This window comes from Onychomys torridus, chromosome 10, assembly GCF_903995425.1.
Source record: "Onychomys torridus chromosome 10, mOncTor1.1, whole genome shotgun sequence".
Lineage (NCBI taxonomy): Eukaryota > Metazoa > Chordata > Mammalia > Rodentia > Cricetidae > Onychomys > Onychomys torridus.
The window spans coordinates 67670674-67693542 of record NC_050452.1 but is presented as its reverse complement, the minus strand read 5'-3'; positions in this window follow the sequence as shown (position 1 = coordinate 67693542).

Below are 22869 nucleotides of genomic sequence, written 5' to 3'. Positions count from 1 at the left end.
AAAGAGATAAACAGCTAATAACTAGGCAGGAGATATAAGCAGGACTTCCAGGCACAGAGAGGACTCTGGGAAGAAGAGAGGTGAAGCCAGCCAGATGCAGAATAAGTCAGACACACAGAATGAAATAGAGGTAAAACCTACATGATAAGATGTACATTAATAAAAATATGGGTTAATTTAAGTGAAAAGAGCTAGTTAGGGACAAGCCTAAGCCATATGCCAAGCTTTCCTAATTAATAAGTCTCCAAGTCATTAAGTGGGAGCTGGCTGGCAGTACAGAGAAAGACTTATTACAGTTTAGCCTTTTCTGCTGAGAAAGAAAAATTACTCACTCTGGAATATCATTTAAAAAAACTGTTCTCAAAGTATTGCTTGCCTACAACTGGACACTTTCCTAAGATCTGAACACACAAGTTGTAAGAGAACATTTTCAGAAAAGTCTCTCACACAGAATGCTTAATGCCAACAAGCAATCTTCATTACCACTTTATGTTCATTGTGTGATTGCTTTTTGTAAGGAAAAGGCCATGAGTAAATACTATTTTGGAATATTAGTCACCATTTTAGATTCTGGCCACATCTCATGTACAATAGCTTTGAATTCATCAGAATTTACTTTGGTTTGAGTGTCTCTAAGCATTATTGATGTGTGATTTTTTTTTTAAGAGAAGGCCTAATTTTATAACCCAGACTGTCTTAGAACTCTCTCTGTAGCCCATGCTTTCCTTCAACTCAAGATTATCAAGAGCTGGGATTATAGGTGTAATAGATTATAGTAGTACAAGACTAACACAATAGAACATTTAAACAGCAGTAAGATACAAGCTACGATTATCTATTCATAAATTAGAACTGTTAAAAGATAGAAATGATTAGCTTTATTACATATTTTTAAAGTTTGTTCCAAGATCTGTAGCAAGAACACACAGCAACATTGGTTGTTGGAGCCATCATTCCATTAGAATTCAGTGTAGCAGGAATCTTAAATATTCTTATTAATAAAAACAAACCTGGAGCCAGGTATTGGGGTAAATGCTGGAAGATCAGAGAAGCAGAACAAGTCACAGCCACCTCACCTCACCAATTCCTCAGCTGATCCTGTTTCCTCAGATTGGAAGCTTCTGAGTTCTCATCCAAATAGATCTCAGCTGAACTGCTCCTCAAAAGCCTAAAAGCTTAACCAGCCTAGTTCCTGGTTTTCATGCCTTATATACCTTTCTGCTTTCTGTCATTACTTCCTGGGATTAAAGGCATGAGTCACCATGCCTGGCTATTTCCAGTGTGGCCTTGAACTCACAGAGATCCACGCCTCCAGAAGGCTAGGATTAAAGGTATGAGTGCCACCATTTTCTAGCCTTTGTATCTAATGGCTGTTCTGTTCTTGACCCCAGATAAGTTTATTAGGATGCACAATATTTTGGGGAACACAATACCACCACATTTCCCCCTTTTGTCTAAAATTTAAAAAGCTTATAACTAATAAAAGGAAAACTATCCAATAAGTATATACAATATACACAGTCAAGAAATACGTTAACAATGTCTAGTCCACTAATATTTGACAGATTCAGACCAAAAAAACTCCGTTATATATATTAACAATGTCCAGTCCAGAAACATTTGATAAACTCAGACAAAAAAATTTCATTACTTATCCTATTTAAAACAAGTAGTTCATTGTTAAAAGTAGATTCAATAATTGACCTTTTATCTTATCATATCCATATTCTTTCTTTTTTCATAATAGATTAAATAATCTACCTTTTGTCATTTTTATATATTCCCCTTTTTCTTTTTTAGAGTGGATTCAATGATCTACCCATTTATCCTATTATTTCTTAATCTTTTTCCTCAGAGTAGATTCAGTGATCTACCTCATATCTATATTCTCTTTTTCTTTTTTCTTTTTTTCAAACAAAAATTGTAAATCTAATCTCCTTGTTCAGATTTTTTCCCTGGCCATTAACAATTAACAACCTGTAATCAACCATCATAAACAATGACAATTATCCATAAGCCATTGAATGACCAAAAAACACCTAGTAAGGAACATTGTGTTCATAACCTTTATTTATCTATGACAAAACATCTTAGGTTTCCAGCTTAAGAGGAAGAAATGTTTTGTTTGTACGTCTCATTGTTTCTGGAGGCTTAGTCTGCCATCATTGGACCCTTTGCCTCTGATCAGTGCTGACTATCATCAGGAAAGCTTGTGATAGATAAAAGTTACAGTGCCATCCAGAAAGCAAAGAAGGAATCCACTTTTATAATGAATGATAAAACCTCTCCCATGAGGTCCCAAAAATCTACTCATGAAGTCAGTGTCCTTATAATCTAATCACATCACTTTGCACTGCTGTATTGGGAATCAAGTTCAACAGACTGAAAGGGAGGATGAGTCAGTAGTTATGATCTGAACTGCAATAGGGACACAGGAGAAATTCAAAGAGAATAGGAAGAATGTAGCCCTAAATTCAAAATAACAACTGCCTAAATTCTGAGGAACATCATTTACTTTTCTCACCCCCAGATGTATCTGTCATTTGTAACCACCTGTAAAGAAGCACACCCAGTAGATAGCATTAGCAATGAGCCACATCAAGTATATAGACCTGTATACCTGATCATTAGGTGGCGTCTTCTGTTGGTACCCAACAGTCCATCATTGGGTCAGAATAGCTTGCCCAATATCTCTCAGCACAGACTATGAGAAGCATAACCCAACATTTTAAACTAATATGCTATAGTGGCAGGGCAGAAACACTATGGCAAATATTTTAAGTTACCATATCTATGTTTGATTGTATGATTCATGAAGAACTATGTAACGTCTTCTTAAGTAGCATAAAAGGGTCTTGTTTCTCTTTAGATCTTGCTTGAAGTAACACACATTTTACAAGTAACAATCAAAATTTATCCAAAACAGCTTTCACTTTATTCCAAGTTAGCTTATATTTTGAAGATTTCATTTCTTGACGATTTGGAAATAATAGTCCCACAAAAGTATATTATTTGGTAAATAACTCAATTCTGAAAAGAAAAATTAATTCTTTTTTGGTAAAGTGCTTAGAAGAAATGTGTTTAAATATTGACTCTAATATATATTTATTTCTTAATCAACAATTTAGATTATGAGACTAGAATAAAACAAGGGCACTTACTATACATAATCTGTATTTCAATTTTGAGCCCATATGAATTTCCAAGAAAATCCAATGACTGTGTTTTAGAATCATTTGCACTTCATTCTTAGATAAATATTTTTTAATTTAAGATTATCTTATTCATTATACATACCAACTACAGATCACCCCCTCATTTCTCCTCTAGCTCCCCTCCAGCCTTCCCCGCTCCCTGACCCATTCCCTCCTTCCCTCTTCCAAAAGGGTAAGGGCTCCCATGGGGAGTCAGCAAAGCCTAGCACATTTAGTTGAGGCAGGACCAAGCCCCTGCCCGCTGCATCTAGCCTGAGCAAGATGTCCCACCATAGGTAATGGGCTCCAAAAAGCCAGCTCATGCACCAGAGATAGATCTCTATCCCACTGCCAGGGGCCCCTCAAACAGACCAAGCTACACAACTGCCTCATTATTGCAGAAGGCCTAGTCTGGTCCCATGCAGGCTTCACAGCTGTTGGTCGAAAGTTCATGAGTTCCTACGAGCTTGGTCCAGTTGTCTCTGTAGATTTTGCCATCATGATCTTGACCTCCCCCTTTGCTCTTATAATACCTCTTCCCTCCCTTTGACTGGACTCTCAGAGCTTGGCCTGCTAGCTTGGCTGTGGATTTCTGCACCTGCTTTCATCAGTTTCTGGATGAGGGCTCTGTGATGACTGTTAGGGTATTCACCAATCTGATTACTGGGGTAGGCCAGTTCAGGCACCCTCTCCACTATTTCTAGTAGCCTAGGCTGGCATTGTCCTTGTGGATTTCTGGAAATTTCCCTAGCACCAGGTTTCTCCCTAACCCCATAATGGCTCCCTCTATCAGGATATCTCTTTCATTGCTCTCCTACTCCATCCCGCCCCCCAGCTTGACCATCCCATTCCCTCATGTTCTTATGCCCATCCCCTACCCTATATTGCCCCCCCTCACCCCCGTTTTACTCATGGAGATCTCATCTATTTTCCCTTCCCTAGGTGATCCACGCATCCTCCTCAGGGTCCTCCTTGTTAGCTAGCTTCTCTGGAGCTGTGGGTTGTAGTCTGGTTACTCTTTGCTTTACATCTCATATCCACTTGTGAATGAGTACATACTATGTTTGTCTTTCTGAGTTTGGGTTACCTCACTCAGGATGATATTTTCTAATTCTATCCATTTGCCTGCAAATTCCATGTCATCGTTTTTACAGCTGAGTAATATTCCACCGTGTATATGTACCACATTTTCTTTAGATAAATATTTTTATTGTTCAGCAGTTTTATCCTTTTACACAATAAATTTTAGTTGTTTTCACCCCTAATCTTTCATCTTCTCTCACTTATGGCAACTTCTTCTCAAACACTCCTCTCCCTTCTTTCTGTCTTCTTTTGGGGTAGCCCAAGGAATTTAATTAGGATTTATTGATTGCAAAAATTGAAACTTATAAGCAGTTACACCACAGAAGAAAACAATACTTGTTTCCTGAATACTATTAACTACTGCTAATCCCTAAGAGTGTGGTGGTTTGAAAAACGTTGGACCCCAAAGGGAGTGGCACTATCAGGAAGTGTAGCCTTGTTGAAGTAGGTGTGGTCTTGTTGAAGAAAGTATGTCATTGTGAGGGTGGGCTTTGAGGTCTCCTTTGCTCAAGTTTCCCACAGTGTGACATTCAGATTACTTCCTGTTGCCTGCAAGATGTAGGACTCTCAACTATTCCCCCAGCACCATGTCTGCCTGCATATCACTACACTCCCTGCCATGCCAATAATAGACTGAAACTCTGAACTGTAAGTAAGCTACCACAATTAACTGTTTTCCTTTATAGGAGTTGCTGTGGTCATGGTGTCTCTTCACAGCAATAGAAACCCTAACTAAGAAAGAGAGATAATGCTTCGTGGCCCCTGTTGGTTTTACACAACGCTCTTACCTTGCAAGGAAAAGTCACAAAACACAACAAAACCCACTATCAAGAGTTTTATTGGGAAGAGGAAAGGACAGGATGTGATCAGGCCTGCTGAAAGACACATGAGGAGAAGAGGGAGGGAACATGTGATCTGCCTTTTAAGGACTACACTGTGCATGCACACATGAGCACATGTGGCTACTCCATGCATGTGCATAGATCACATGGTCACACTGTATGCAATTTAGGTGAACACACAGCACGTGGATTATGCAGTATGTATGACCCAGAAATGACTAGGCAGAAATGACTAAGTGTCTAGCCAGAGCATGTGTGATCATAGAGGCATGACTAGAATTCCTATCAGCCCCTACCCTATCTATGACAAAATGTTGAGGGGCCTATATTGTTCAGGTCTTGTGCAGGGCACACAGGTTCTATGACTTCATGAGACTGTGTCATGTCTAGATGTCTCTTTCTGTGTATTCCCATAGTCTCTGCCCCTTATATTCCTTTGAAGCCCTTTTCCCTTGATGTTCCCTGTGCCTTAAAACAGCTGCTGCACATCATTTTTACTATTGTTCAATGTTCAAAAGGGTTTTTTAAAATATTTTTGGATCACACATATATAAGCATAAGTAATAGATCTCAAATCTAATATGTTCATCACAGACTAATGTTCAACTCCATTATGGACTTGGCAGAATATGTCATCATCTCTGTTACCCATCAAATGAAGTGTGGAAAAGGGGACTCAAGAATGATTTAAGGGATTTAAGGTAAGTCTTTTACAAAGCAGGGAGATAGGTTTGTTGGTAAAAGTACTAACCACAGAATCCTGATGACCAGAGTACAATCTCTAACACATGTAAAAAGCCAGATATGTTTATGCACATCTGTAATCTTAGCACTCCTATGTGGGGATAGGAAGGGAGACAGGAAATTACCTAGAATCCTTCAGGCTAACTAGACTGCAGTTTGAATCACTGTAGCACAGACCTGGCTTAGCAGAGTAGGCGGTGATAACTGACACTTGAAGAGTTGTCATCTCACTTCCACAAGCATGCCATGTTCATAGCTGCACACATGTGCACATGCACAAAATTAATTCAATTAAAAAAATTAGCCAGGTGATGGTGGCACATGCCTTTAACCCCAGCACTCTGGAGACAGAGGCAGACAGATCTCTGTGAGTTTGTGTCCAGCCTGGTGTATAGAGCGAGATCCAGGACAAGCATCAAAACTACACAGAGAATCCCTGTCTCAAAAAAAAAAAATCAATTAAGTGGGTACAAAAAATAAAATTTCTCAAAAAAATGCTCATTTGTCATAAACAAAAAGGAAGATTTACTATTATATAGTGGAATGTGACTGTGTAAATTCAATTGCTTCAACATATGACAATAACTTTTGTCTGTACTCTAGAAAAATCAAGTTTGACACCCAGCAGAAGGAGAAACTAAGTTGAACTCAGCCCAGTGTCAGGGAGATAAGCCACATACATTTGAAACCTGCGAAGTATGCTGTGGGTTTCCACAAGGTATCTTCTGTCACAATGATAACTCCCAATGGCTGTTCCACAACAGATGATTATTCTGAATCTCATTCCCCCCAAAATCACCATATAGTAAAATGAAGCCACCCAGTGCAGACACAAAGAATACCTACTAGAAGCTTCCCAGAGACAAGCTTTCTGGTTGTTATGAACTGAATCCAGCTTTTAACAATTCACAAATCACAGATGAGGAAATCCAGCACACCTGGCCATCGGTGAGAGCATTACTTTCCTCAAGTTGGAGTCAATGCTGACACCAATGACATAATTATTGGCTTTTTCAAACTCAAAACACACCCTACCTCTTATTCCTACTCACTTAACTTTTGTGTTTCTGGATGTTGACATTCATTTTAACTTAGCTATCTTATTGTCAAGAGCATCTCAATGGTTGTGTCTTCTTTTTCCTACATCCTAATTATGTATCACATTATATGAAAGACACCCAAGATTCCATATTCTGAGAAAGATGTGGAGGATGCTTTGCCCTTCTCGCCCTTTGTCTTCTCTGATTATTATCTAATTGCGTTTCTGGCCTATGTGAGTGCTGTTCTTAGAAGGTTCCACTCTCCTCTTGCATTAATGAGGTGCTCTGAAGTACTGCTTGATGCTTTCCACATGGATGCCAGCTTTATCCAGAGAAATGTTCACTTCTCCCAAAAGAAACTCCATTTCTGTTAACAGTCCCTCTCATGCTTTTCCTTATCTCATCTGTGCACTCAAGGAAGATTATGAATTTGTTCATTCTGGGCCTCTAACAGATGGATCACATAATACACGCTTGTTGGCGGGTTTTTTTTTTTTTTGTAGCTGATTTTTAATATGTTTTCAAGACTCATATACACTGTAGCATGGACCAATAGTCAGTTTTCTTGTGGCCAAATAACATTCCATTTTATGGACATACCATATTCTGTTTGTTGAATCACAAGGAAAAATTTAAGGAATTGCCGAAAGGTTTTTCAAAGGGGCTGCATTCTTTTTTATTTTTATCAACAATGGTATTTTTTATTTTGTTTTCATAAGTGGAATGGTGAAAGTTATTTTCCTTAATACATAATAAAAATGAATGTATTAACTAACTCAAATTATACATCAAGCTTTTCTGTTGGTCTTTAAATATGTTGTCACATATTTTATAAACCTTTTTTTCTATGTTGTGTGATTAATTAACTCTTACTTGACCTGACTTTAGTATTTAGCATAATTTTCATTTCAATATGTTGATTGAGGCTTAAAATATTAGTCAATAGTCCAAATGACTTATAAAGCATCTTTTTGAATTGAATTTGTTTTAAAAATATTCAATCAGTATATTTTTTTAATGGACATGAGCTATAGAAATCCTTAGAAAGCTATGGATTAAATATTATTTTTCCATTTGTTCATCATATTTACCATTTACCTTACACACTTATTGGAAAAATATAAAAGAGATAACTCTTACCCCTTAAGGGAAAAATAAGTTTGGAATATAGAATTAAGTGTGATTAGATTAAAAAACAGCCACTCATATGATTTAGAAGTCTGATTCTGTCAATCTCTCCTTCTGTCTCTGAAGTCGTGTTCAGACTTTGTGTCCTTTAATATATTTACAGTTATCGAATTTTCACAATTGAGTCTCCTTGTGATATTTAATAATATGTTTTATTTTTTAATTTCATGTAATAATAATTTTTCTAACTTGAATATTGGTGCCTTGATGTTCTTTTTTGATTGAAAATGAAAATTCATGGTTTACTTTTAGACTCTTTTCTACATTACTTTGATTATATTTTTAAACAAATACTAACTGAATTGACTTTTAATCCATTCTAGAAATTAATACCCATTGTCATAAAATTTTTAATGATCACGTTGAGGGTTTTTTAATTTATGATCTGTGCTGCCATTCTGTGTTCTTCTGTTTTATTTCCTTTGGCTTCGTGTAATTTATGGATAAAAGTTTTCATATGACTTTGAATTTAATTTGTACCCTGTTGTGCATGTTGAACCAGATTAAGAAAAGTCAAATAAAAAATTTATTTCATTTTGTTTTAAATTTATAATCTCCTAAAAATTTATAGGCTGTGGAGACAGTTACTGGGGATATGCATCAAATATATTTATTTCAACATTCTAGCCATTTGGGAATGAAGGGACCAGAATCAGAATTTCCCATGAAAGCATTGACTAACGCTCTTCAAAGAGGCATTTCCATGGCGGCTTTACACCGAGTCTGTCTTATGGTGACTTGGTATCAGTCTGGATACTTTATGAAGGTTTTCAGTGAGCTCTTGGGTGGCCGTCTCACAGTTCCCACGAGCACCTCGATTCTTGGTTCTCAGGAAAGTCTATCTGTGAGTTTAGACTTTAACAGCAGGTTTTCCACTAACAAAAGTGCAGAGGCAGAAATCATAGTATGAACAACAAATGCTAAATAATCACAACCACCTGGAACTCCATTCCCAAGGTATCTAATGACCTCTTCTGGCCTCTACAGGCACCCCTATACGCATGGCATATACACAGACACCCTTAAAAACACATGAATAAAATAAATATTTTTTTTTATTTTTACTAATTAATTATTTTCATTTATTTTACATCCTCCTGCAGTTTCCCCTCTCTCCTCTCCTCCTCCTCCCCTCCCTGCCCCACCTCCTTTCTGCCCTCCTCCTATCTACTTCTCTGTTTCACTTCAGAAAGAGGCAGGCCACCCTTGGATGTCAACAAAGCATGGGACATCAAGTTGAGGTAGCTTATTTAAAAAAATAGAAAAGAGAAAGGCAATGTTGGGGGATATCTTTAGTCCCAGAATTTGAAAGGCAGAAGTAGGTGGATCCCTGGGATCGCTGAGATTTTGAGACCAGCCTAGTCTGTAGATTGAGTTCCAGAACAGCCAGAGCTGCTACACAGAGAAACCCTTTCTTGAAAAAAAAGAAAGGAAGGAAGGAAATAAGGAAGGTATAGAGAAAGAGAGAGAGAGAGAGAGAGAGAGAGAGAGAGAAAAAGAAAGAAAGAAAGAAAGAAAGAAAGAAAGAAAGAAAAGAGTGAGTATAAATTGATAAACTGCTCTGACCACAAAAAAAAAACAAAAAAACAACAACAAAAAAAAACTCCTTTTTAAGTGCTTCCTGGTTCATAGTATGATTGCTTCCTATAAGACAATAAAAATGAAGTTTTGTAAACAGGCCACCTAAAAAAGCTTGGAGCAGTAAGTAAATATAATTAAAACCACTGAGTAGTTTCCGTGATTTTGTTTAATTTTGAATTATTTTGTCATTGTTTTCAGCCCTGTTTCCCACACTGAGAATTTTTTGAGCAAGTTGTCTTATTTCTCTGTCTCACATCATGGGGTGGTACATGCTGCTTATATGATGTATGGTAAGCTTTTAAATGCAGGGGTGTGAGTAGTTTACAGAGGGTCCTAGGGCAAGGAATCACCACATTGCATAGGAAAAATAACTAGGGCTCTTCAGTGCCTGGTCAGGTGATACAGTCATCTAGTGGTGTGATCAAGTCAAGTGTCCAGCCTCCTACATCCCAACCTGTAGACTCTTCCCCATCTTATATATCTGAACCTTTAGGACACGATGGATAGTTTTTCCCCTGCTTTTTGTAGGCAGTGCTGACGGATGTAAGTAGGGGACACAATTTAAAATGTTGATGCTGACAATCAGTGAGTGGGAGGCAACCCTAAGGCCCAGGAACTCATGCCCATTCACAGCAGCAGGCTCTTGTTTTTCCCTGGCACACTCTGACTCAGAATGTAAATACACATTGGAGCTGGTATTTCATTACTTTAAGTATTTGTATTAGGGTGTTTTGTGTATGTCCATAGTGTGTAGGGAAAGAGAAAGATTAAAAAGACATGTCTTGTTATATTTTTGAAAGTTCTACATTTCTTCAGCATGGTTTATTTTTGGTTCCTTTCTCAGCATGCTATCCTGACAATTTGGAGAGAGAAAAATCTCTAACAGACAAGACTTCTTTGACACAAACTCTTACATGCATAGCATGGCTGACACACACTGACTAAACTTAAATCCTGGCTTCTTTTCATTGCAGCCATATGACTTTGTCAAGTACAATAACATTTGGGGTCCATTTTCTTATCTACAAATGAACTGTTGAAAAATTTAAAGACAACAATAGTACCTCCTTCACTAGGGTGTCAATATAATAAAAACTGTCAAGCAATGTAGTATACATGAATGCCTGTCATATTTTAAACACTGTAGCCTTTAGCTATTTGGAACAAATCTACTTCAAAACTCTGTTTTAAAAGAGGACAGCCTAATAGTGCTTATCTCTAAAAATAATGATAGTTATGAAGGATTGGGGATTGAAGAAGGAGAGCATAGATGCTGACTAACAGACACAAAATTTCACTTCAGTAGAAGGATACTTGTAAGAGATCTGTCCTACAGCATGGGATATATCCTTAACATACCACATTTTTGGAAAATAGGAGAGAGAGGCCTGGAGATACAACTCACCAGTTAAGAGAACTCAATGCTCAGCCATAGGAAGTTCAGTTCCCAGGACCCACATAGGGGCAACTTACAATTCCCTGTAACTCCACTTCCAAAAGATCTAATGCCCTTTTCAGGCCTCTATAGGTACTTTCATACATATTGAGCTCACACACAGAGATACCCACACAAACACATAGATAATAATTAATCATTACAAAAAATTAGAAAGTGGATGTAAACTGCTTTCACCACAAAAAAATGATAACTATCTGTTCTTTTAACTTCTTGTCAATTTGACACAAACCAGTGTCATCTAGGAAGAAAGAAATTCACCTAAGAAAATACCATTATCAGATCAACTGGTAGGCAATTCTGTGGGGGTATTTTCTTGATTAATGATTGGCATGGTAACACTTGTACAGGTGATCCTGCATGATACAAGAGAGCAAGTTGGTCAGGTCATGGAAATTAAGCCAGCAAACATTGTTTCTCCATGGCCCCTAATTCAGCTCCCGCCTCCAGGGTCCTGCCTTGAGTTCTTGCCTCTACTTCCCAGCATGATAGACTTTGACCTATGAAAATAAATTAAGCCCTTTCCTCTCCAAGTTGCTTTTGTTCCTGGTCTTTATCACAGCAATAGGAAGTGAGTGAGATGGTATTTGAAGAAAAGAATATGTTCATTACCTAGAGTTGTTTGTTCTTCAGTCAATGTATACTTCAAAACACCATTCTACATGACAAATCATAAAATTTTATCTTTAAATTTTAAAATAAATTAATAATGAGTCATTTGCTTATTAAAAACTAGCATTAATTATTATTACTTACAAGTGTGGGGTATGTAGAGTACTGCTGACTATTGGTCTGGACTCAACTGGATGACTATTGATTTTTGACTGAACACATATTTCTTTTGTCTTAGTTAAGATTTCTATTGTTGTGACAAAACACAAATACCAAAAGTAACTTGAAAAGAAAGAGTTTATTAAATCTTTCAGCTTGTAATTCATCATCCAGCGAAGTCAGGACAGGAACTCAAGTTAGGAACCTAGAGACAGAAACTGTGAAGGAATGGTGCTTACTGGCTTGCTCATCATGATTTGCCTAGCCTGATTTCTTATACCATTGAGGATCACTTAACAAAGCACCACTTCCAGTAAAGTGGGCCCAGACACATCAGCTGTTAATCAAGAAACTGTACTGTATATGAGCCTATAAGCAGACCTTATGTGGGCATTTTCTCAACTGAGAAAATGACTCGAGTTTGTACTAAGTTGACATAATGTGAAGTCTGCAGTACCTTTAAAGGTTGGGATGGGCTTTCTCTACTGTGGGTTGATGGGACCACTTAGCCAAGGAAGCTCTGTTCATATGTCTTTCAGCCTCCTTTCAGTACTGGCCAACCCAGAAAGTTAATCTCAAGGAAAGTGTAGCGGATAAATATAATCAGACTTCAAAGTCAGACTTTTTTTTATAACTTTTCTTGATTCATTTCCACAAATACCTATCTAGCCAAAGAAATCCTTATGTAAAGGAGAAGGAAAGAAATGTGTTCTGTAACATACTTCCCTTAGGATTTACGTATTACATAGATACAGGAAATGGGACAGTTTGAGGCCAGCATTACTGCACACAATCAGTTGTCCAACACTATCATTTTATTTCCAAGTCTTTACACGGGAAATATTGTGTATGTCCCCAGGCTATTGAATAGCACTGCTTCTGAAGTAAGTATGCTAATATTTGGTGTCAGCTTCTTCCCCCACCTCCTGTCACCATCTGTCTTTTGGATTGAATAATTTCTGTTCTTGTACCTCTAAGCTCACAGAACATTCTTCTATTATCTAGCTACTGAATTTCTACTTTTTCAGAAGTAAGTTTTCATTAATGTATTTGTAAGTCCTGCCTTCTTCACACAAAAGTTCTTAGTAATTTATGAAAGTTATTCTGTCCTTCACTTTTGAGTACGACTTTTATTATTTTTTAAGATTTATTTATTATGTATACAGAAGAGGGCGCCAGACGTCATTACAGATGGTTGTGAGCCACCAAGTGGTTGCTGGGAATTGAACTCTTAACCTCTGAGCCATCTCTCCAGCCCATCTTTTATTATTTTTAAGATGTATTTTATTTCCCTCTCTCTCTCTCTCTCTCTCTCTCTCTCTCTGGTAGAGCAGCAAGTTCTCTTAATTGCTGATCCATGTCTCCAGCCCCCTTTTTTTCATTTTAAGAACATATTGAAGGTTAGGTAGATGGTTCATTGGTGAAAGCATTTGCTGCAAAGGTGTGAGGCTCAAAGATCAGATACACAGAGCTCAAATAAATGCTGTGTAAGCTCAATGGTGTACATATATGTGGATACCCAAGGTTGGTGATAGGAGTCCTTTCAGTTGCTTCACAACTTAGATATTGAGACACAGTCTCTCAATTAAAACCATAGTGTGTATATTTGACTAGTCCAGCTAGCCAGCTTGCTTCAGAGACCTCCTGTCTTCCATGTACCAAGCGTACACAGCATTTACATGGGTTCTGAAGAAAACACATGTATGTACATATGAAAGAAAATTTTAAAAAATCTATAATATGTTCTTTGTCTTCCAAATATAACATCTGTATGTGTTTAACATTTCTTTCTTTGGGCTGTCTTTTTTTTCCATATGAATAACGTGTCATTGTTTCTGTATGACCCCATGAACTCTTTCAATGTTCTGTCTTAACAATTCAGATACTTTTGTATGTCTACTTTCTATTTTCTTCTATGATTCTGATGATTTATTTCTAGCAGACAGTTGCCTTGTGTGAAACCAACCAAATGGAAATCTTTGTTGCTTCCATATTATAAAATAACCAGAGTCTCCATACTGTATACAGCTCCAAGCTGTTGATCTAGCCAGGTTCCTTAGGCCTCTCCTTCATAGTTATCATTTACCAAATCATTTGCAAAAATGTGTACAGTGCATCTAGTTGAGTGTGTCTGTTTACTCTCTCACATTTCCCTTGATTTTAGGAATTCCTCAACTAATTCCCAGCCTTTTAGATTATTTGTACTCTGTACTCAAAGCCAGAAAGGCTTCTAATTTTCACAACATTTGGGGAATGCAAACATGTAAAAATCAGCAGTTGTGAATTTTTCTAAGCACAGCCCTGTCTCTACAGAACAATTTCTTTTCTTCGTTTGTTCTTTCTTGAGTTCTCAATAGTCTCCCAATCACTCGGAGATTTACACATAGCCAATTTTTTTTCCTCAACAGTCTTCCAAATCTCAAGTCTGTTGTTTGGCTCCTGAGCTAGGAAGGCTGACTTTCCCAGCTTCATTGTGAGGAGTGTCTCTCAGCACAAAGCCACAAATCTGCACTCATCATCATTTTCGATTGGAATTTTCTTCTACTTTTTATTGTGTTCATATGTGTGTGTCTGTGCATGTCTGTTTAGCGTATGGCTGTGTCCATGTTTGTATATTTATGCACATGTATGTATGTGTGCACATTTGAACGTAGAGGCCCTAGGCTGACATCAGTTGGCTTCCTCAGTTACTCTCCATCTTGCTTTTTTGAGACAAGACCTCTCACATAATCTGCAGCTCACCAATTCACCTAGGCTGACTGGCCAGCGGTAACCAGAGATATGTCCATCTCCATCTCCCTTGCATAGGATTACAGGTGTGTGCCACCGAGTCTAGCTTTTATGTGGGTGCTAAGAATCAAACGCTAGTCCTCAAGTTTGTACCGTAAGCACTTCACCAATTCAGCTGTCTCCCCAGCCTCTTCAGTTGGAAGTTTCAAAAATTAAATTGTCTTCTGTTTTCTTGGCATAGTTTCATTGGTACTTCATTGCTTTCATATACTGTGTTTAGAGTTCATACCAGCCCTCTATGGGAGACATTCTGTGAATACTTGCCTCACTAAATATCAGAAACCCTGTACTTTGTAAGTGATGTGGCCAAGTTTCACGGTGTTCTGAAGAGGACAAAAAGCCTAAATTGTCAAAGAAAAAAATCGTAAGCACTCGTGCCAAAGTGAGTAACTGATCATGGCAAACGCTCAAGACTCAAGAGAATAACAGGACAGACCAAACAGTTGCGCAGAAAACGTTCCCCAAGAAACGGAGATTTTTAGAAAGACCAAAGAATAATCCCTGAGAACATCTATCATCAAAGGGAAGACAAGAAGCCAACCTCCCAACCACGAGGCATGATGAGCTAACGTCAGGGACGGGCTGAGAAGGTGCCTTTACAACAGAACTGGGTGAGAGTATATGTAGGAGACACTGTAGGGAGAGAATATCAAGACTGTGTGTCCATAAGCCCTGGGAGCCGCGGAAATGAGCATGGGAAGAGTGTAGCATGAATTCTAGTTGTTCTTAACAAAAACCGGGAGTCACATATAGGGGTAAATGCTAAAAGATCACAGAAAAAAAGGAGCAAGCCGCAGCCACTTGTTACCTCACCAACTCCTCAGCCTAAAAGGGGGCTCTCTCCTATCTCCTCCCATCTTACATTCCTCTTTCTGCCCAGCCATACCACTTCCTGTTTCCATCTCTCTAGTGCTGGAATTAAAGGTGTGTGTCTCCCAAGTACTGGGATCAAAGGCATGAGATCCCAAGTGCTGTGATTAAAGACATGGGAGCCTCCACCACCTAGTTCTGTTTCTCTTCTAGACTGGATCAATTTTGTATAGCCCAGGGTGGCCTTGAACTCATTTTCTTGCTTCCTCCTCCCAAGTTCTGGGATTAAAGGTGTGTGCCACCACTGCCTGGCCTCCCTGGTTAACTAGTGGCTAGCTATGCACTCTGATCTCCAGACAAGCTTTATTGTGTTAAAGCACAAGCAAAATATCACCAAAGAAACGTGTTCAGCAGAAAATCCAGCTGCTGCAGTCTGCAGTGTTCAACTTCTGCCCTTAAGAACTATAGGGAAGTTGCCAGGAATCCCCAAGGATGACCCCAGCTTGGACTACTATAAATAGTGGAGAGGGTGCCTGAACTGAACTGGCTTACCTCAGTGATCAGACTGGTGAATACCCTAACTGTCATCACAGAGCTTCTCTCCAATGACCAATGGAAGCAGATGGAGAGAACCACAGTCAAACACCAGGCAGAGCTCCAGGAGTCCAGTTAAAGAGAGAGAAGATGGATTCTATGAGCAAGTGCATCAGGATCATGATGGGGAAACCTGTAGAGATGGCCAAACCAAATTAGTAGGAACTCATGAAAGTTGGATCAATGGCTATGGAGCATGCATAGGACTGGACTAGGCCCTCTGCATGGCAAGACAGTTGTGTAGCTTGACTTGCTTGGGGCCCCCTGGTGGTAGGATCAAAATCCATCCCTAGTGCATGAGGGGGCTTTTTGGAGCCTACTACCTATAATGGGACACCATAGGTCCTTCCTTCTTGAGGCAGGGGGAAAGTCTTGGACTTGCCTCTACTGGATGTGCCTCCCCATGGGAGGCCTTGCCTTCTTGTTGGGGAAAGTGGAGGTTGGGTTGGAAGGGGGAAGCTGGGGGAGCAGGAGGAGGGGAGAGGAGGATCTTTGATTGGTATGTAAAAGAAATAAAAATTTTTTCTTAATAAAAAATAAAATAAAAAGAATTATAGATGTGAGCAAGTTACTGCTCTTCTTAGACTTATTTGTGAGACTGTCCTAGAAGTTCAGTGGTGAATGCATGTTGTTACACAGTGCATACAGATTTCACAAGGTAGAGGGCAAGGTGAGTAGAGAAGAGGAAGTGAGTGATGAAATGAGGCAGAGAGTGTTACAAGGAATGCAGAGAGTGGGGCGAGTCAGAGAGCAGCAGCTGCAGACTTAGGGTGGTGTAACCCTAAGCAATATGAAAACTGGGTAGAATACTGAAATATTTGAAAAGAAATTACTCATAAAATTTGTGGAGGATTTTTAAGATGTCCTAAAATGGCAGAATAAACTTGTCTAACAATGACAACATGGCTTTTACCTCCTCTGCCTTCTCCCAGCTTCTCGGGGGCAGTACACTGGCTACCTCATCCAACAGAGCCCACAGAGGAGCACTGTATTGAAACTCATTCTTCTGGTTTATGCCTTAATCCCCCCAGCTTAGGTGACAGAGCATGGGCTGGAGTTCCTTTCTGCATATGAAGTCTGAGAGTTACAGAGACTTCACAGGACCACAGGACCACCTGGAAGAGAACAGTAGCAATGAATTTTACATAAGGGAGGTTGCCTAGAACCTGGTAACCATTCCAGCTTTGATCCGGAAGTTCCAACCCCCACTGAGGTTTCGGTAACTGTCATGCCTACTAGACGGGGCTGAGAGAGGGTGTTGAAGACCCGAGTTCCGGATGCCGGGGCTCTCTTGGTTCCAGATCCTGGACACTGGAGGTAGACTGAGCAGAGTTCTCCAGAGAACACCACCAGACTTGCTACACCTTTCCCAGACTCTGTTACCTATCCCTTCACTTGTAAGTTACCCCACAAAATAAAGCTCCCTTTTAACTACATGGAGTGGCCTTAATAATTTCACCAATATGGAACTCTGAATTCAGAGAGAAGGGAGAAGACTCAGCATCTCTACTCTGCTTCTCCTGATCTTCAAAACAAGAGAAAGGAGGGTATTCAAGAAATAATTGAAGAGTGAAGAGCCAGAGTTTATTTGGGGCTGATCAGTTTCTACCTAACTTACTTATGGCTGTTACTGAACACATGAAGTCCTTGGTTGCTTTGGCATGCTCAGAAAGTCTGTATGTAGATGACACAGGAAGTGGAAGTGTTTAGCAACAGCAGGACACAGAAGGCCTCAAATGGCCATTTGGTTGCTAAGAAAATTGTATGAGAAATTTTAAATGTCTGGATTCTGGATCCAATTATCCTAGGTTTGAATTCAAGCTTTGCTATGGAACAACTATTTTAGCCAGCATATATTATTTCAAATTTTATATGTTCATCATAAATTGAAGATGATTGCAGCTACAACTTACAGATAAGAAAACTAGAGATTTATATAGTCCCACAGAATATTAAATGATATATTGTATGATATACTATAGTCATTAGGAATTTTGTAATAAAATAAGTAAAACATAATGAATAAATTAGAAAATCAAATTAATTCTGTGGTAGACATATCTGAGTCAGATCATAAAACCTGAGTTTGAGTGGTGGCCTTTCTAGGAGCCATCTTTATCATCTAGAATCCACTACAACCTCTTATGGAAGAACCATTTCTGAAGTCAATAAAGGGGCATGGGATAAGGTCTATCTTCCTTCTCAAGTCACATGGTTGATTGGAAAGTCATTATTAGATTATTAATTTTTAATAGCTTTGTAATCTTTTAAATGTTAGACAAAGGAAAGCTTTATTGCTATGAAATAGTTTTGGTTATGATTTTATAAAATGAATCTGTTTGGCTATAAATCTCCATTGCAAATCATCATGTCACATGTTCTGGCAAGTGAGAACCTTAGTGTCATTTACTTTATTATTTGAGATGCTTACACTGTTGTTTTCTTTCTAATTCCAAGATGTCTAAGTCAGCAGTTGGTTGCCTTCAACTACCAGGTTGTATGAATTCTTGAAATAGTATAAAGTCTAGTGTCTTAACTTCATATTTGAGAAAAACGGAACAATTTAAGCTTCATAGAAAATTTATATGTAAATAATGGAAGGAAAATTAATTCACAAGAATTCAACAAAACCACTTTTATCTATAATATATTACCATGTCTTGGTATATAGTATTCAGGCAGTAGGGGACTTCTTATAAAAACCATAAAGGAGTGTTTCTTTAATGCCTAGTATAGGGCACATATTAGAATAAAAGTAATGCTGAACTTGGCCTCAAGTAAGTATTCTTTGTTTGCTCTTTAGATTAAGTTTCTGCTTAAAAAGTGAGGCTGGAGAGATAGCTCAACAGTCTGCAGTTGATCTTAGCCAGAAGTCCGAGAAGCCATCAGCTCAACAGTCTGAAGCTCAGACTGCTCTCACAAAGGATTCTGGTTAAGTTCCTTACACCCATCAAGGGTGGCTCACAACAGCTGTATGTCTAACTCCAAGGAATCTGATGCCCACTTCTGGCACTTTCAGGTACTGCATTCACATGCACAAACCTGCACACAAGCTCACAATTATATACAGGCAATTTTAAAATAAACTCAGAAAGACAAACATAGTATGTACTCACTCATAGGAGGATACTAGATGTAAAACAAAGATGGCTAGACTGCTACTCACAACTCCAGGGAGGCAACCTAGAAAAAAGGACCCTAAGAAAGACACAGGGATTGCCCAATGACAGAGAAATGGATGAGATCTACATGAACAACCTGGCCGTGAGTGGGGGTAATGAAGGGCAAGGTTCAAGGGAAAGAGAGCTTAGGGGAGTGGGAGATCCCAGTTGGATCAAGAACAGAGAGGGAGAACAAGGAATAAGAGACCACGTAAATGTAGACCACATGAGAATAGGAAGAAGCAAAGTGCTATAGAGATCCCCAGAAATCCACAAAAATATCTCCACTGTAGGCTACTGACAATGGTCAAGAAAAAGCCCTAACTCTGGTGATAGGATGGCCAAACACCCTGTCTTGCTAGAAATCTTATCCAATGACTGAGGGAAGCAGGTGCAAAGATTCACGGCCAGGCCCCAGGTAGAGCTCCAGGAGTCCAATTGGAGAGAAGGAGGGATTGTATGAGTGAGAATTGTTGAGACCAACATTGGAAAAAGCACAGGGACAAATAGCCAAACTAATGGAAACATATGAACTATGAACCAATAGCTGAGGAGCCCCCAACTGGATCAGGCCTCTGGATAAGTGAGACAGTTGATTAGCTTGGGAGGCACCCAGACAATGGGATCAAGACCTGTCCTTAGTGCATGAGCTGGCTGTATGGAACCTGGGGCTTATGCAGGGACACTTCACTCAGCCTGGGAGGAGGGGACTGGACCTGCCTGGACTGAATCTACCAGGTTGAGCTGAATCCCCAGGGGAGTTTTTTCCCTGGAGGAGATGGGAATGGTGGTGCGGGGGGGGGGGGGGGCCTGTTAAGGTTCTGAGTTGCCAACTCCAAGTTTCTCTTGCTCTCATGAGTATCTATATGAGAAATAATTATTAATATTGATTGTTGACTTCACTTGATTGAAAGATGCCTAGAGAAACAGTAAAAACCCATTTAATTTCTCCATGTGCCTGTAAAAGTGTTTCTAGAGAGGATTAACATATGGGAAACAAAAAGGAGGAGGAAAGACCCACTTTGAATGTAGGAGGTACCATCCATTCTGCTGGGAGCTTTGCTGAAATAAAAGTGAAAAAGTTAAAATTCATGATCAAGTTCCAGATGAAGAAGGTGCTATGTCTGGCTGTTACTGTTGGCCACATGAAAATGACCAGTGATGAGGTTGTCTACAACATCCACTTGGCTGTCAATTTCTTGGTGTCCTTGCTCAAGAAGAACTGGCAAAATGTCCAGGCTTTGTACATCAAGAGCACCATGGGCAAGGCCCTATGTCTGTACTAGGATGCCCCAATAAACCTTAGTGCTACCATTTAAAGAAAAAAGTGAAAAACCTATCTACTGTGAACAGGATTCATTCTTCATAATTGAGGATGTGTATGGGTACTGCCATCACTGGTCCTCAGGCTTCTGCTCCTTGAGAGAGTTGAAAGGGAAGGTTGCAGAAATGATGGTCCAGGGGGATGGCATGCCAAATCAGGAGCATAGGAGTCATTGCATGTTTTGTTTCTCTGGAGGTGGAAATGCCTCTATTCATTCTGTAAAAAGTATCAACAGCGTTTTTATTTTGCATATTGGTGAAGTTAACCTATCAGTAATTGCCTGGTTGGTCTCCTTGGCTGGTAGTTGGCATCCACAGAGCTGGTGCAGGAGCTGGTAGTGTATATGAAGAGCACCTAAGGGTTGGCAAGTCTGGCAGGAGGGGTGGAACAACTACATTTTGGTGCCATAACAAAAGGCTATGGCTTTGGGTTAAAAGGAATGAACATTTTTTAAGGCCTGGTTTCAGCCCAAAGAAACACATCTTTAAATGTATAACCAGGAGAAATTTACTGAATAGAAGTGGTTGAGTGAGTGAAGGTGGAGGGAGGCTTCCCTAAACATCATCGGATCTGAGAAGGATGTGTAAGTGGATAGAAGTGAGACAGCAAACCTTATCTAATTCTTTTATCTAATTCTCCAGGAGATACTGAGAGCAGTCAATAGTAAAAACTTACATTGAAATTTGTTCTGTGAGTTTATCTGATCTGGTAACAAGGTAAATTGTGTTTAGACCTAGTAGTAGCCCTAGGAGAGGGAGATCTGTGAATTTTATATAGAGAACTGAGAAGGGAGCTGAAGCAAAGCCTGGTTGTCCAATGGAATCAGAGATCTGAGAAGGATAAATCATATTTGAGTGCAGACCAAACAGCTTTTGAATCTATTAAAAAATGACAGAGACAAGTCCATACAAAGATCTCCACATCACTGGAGGCAGAAGAACCAGAACAGCTTCAATCTTTGGCTGCCAAGCCCATAAATTGGGAGTTTTCCCCATGGAAGACTGATATTACTTTGTCTAGGCAAAAGGGGTACAATCAATTGTCTGATGTCCTGCTGTTTGTCCACAGTCTGGCCTGGGTCCTGGAAGCAGGTGTTGCATTGGGGTATCTTACCCAGAGGTCAGTATGGCCATCATCCAGGTGGAGACATTATGGTGCCTTGTAGTCTTCCTCAGAGACCTTGGGTCACTATTAGAATCTGAGAGTCACTGTCTGATATAAGCTTTTTGATCAATATTTTAAATGCCATATTCTGCAGATATATGAGCATTTGAGGACTGCTTGCCTATTACATATGAATGACTGACTTACCAGCTTATAGTCTTCAATATGTCAGCAGCTTCCATAAGCTAGGACTTACTCTCTCCTGAGAAGGTAAAGAAGAGTGACAGGGTAAAGATTCCAGGACTGAATGGGAACAGGAGGAAAGGGGCTTGTGATTCAGGGTATGGCCCATCTCTGAGAAAAGGACCTTCTAAGGGAAAGACCCTCTTGGAGGACCAGAAACTCCATCATATAATATATATCTTATTTATCAAATGTCTTATTTATCAAACATATGCCATCATTTATTTAAATTCTCTAGAGGTGTGAATCTCCAAGTTAGTTTTTGTTAATATGAACAGATAAATTTACCAAAGACAAGAAGGCTTACATTTCTAAGCCTGAATAGACCTTAAGTAAGGAGGAACACGTTTAAGGCATTGGCAGCAATATCTGCATCTATTACCATTCTTAAGGCCCTGTAGTTCTAATCTTTGAGTACAGCCAGATAATAATCCTGAATGATTTATATAGAAACAATAATTCCTTAAGGTCATATAATACCTCTTTGGTTCTTCATAAAGAAGGTCAAATGTCTTATCTTATTGCAGAATTAATTTATCTAATAAATCTATTAATTGATAATGTATCAGGTCCAGTTTCCTGGTATATTAATGGGCATTAGGTAGTCAATTTGTCCCCTATGCCAGGGGTTTTACCTTTAACTTATCATTCTAGCCTGTTTTGGGAACAGTGAGCACAGGATGATGTATTCTCTTCCATAAATGCTTCAAGCTGAAATGTGGTGCATGCTATGGATATTGCTCTGTATAAATAAAATGCTGTTTGGCCAGTGGCCAAGCAGGAAGTATAGGCAGGACAAGAAAGAAGAGAATTCTGGAAGGTGGAAGGCTGGAGCAGAGACACTGCCAGCCGCTGCCATGACAAGCAACATGTAAAGACACCAGTAAGCCACAAGCCATGTGGCAAAGTGTAGATTAATAGAAATGGGCTAAATATAAGAGTAA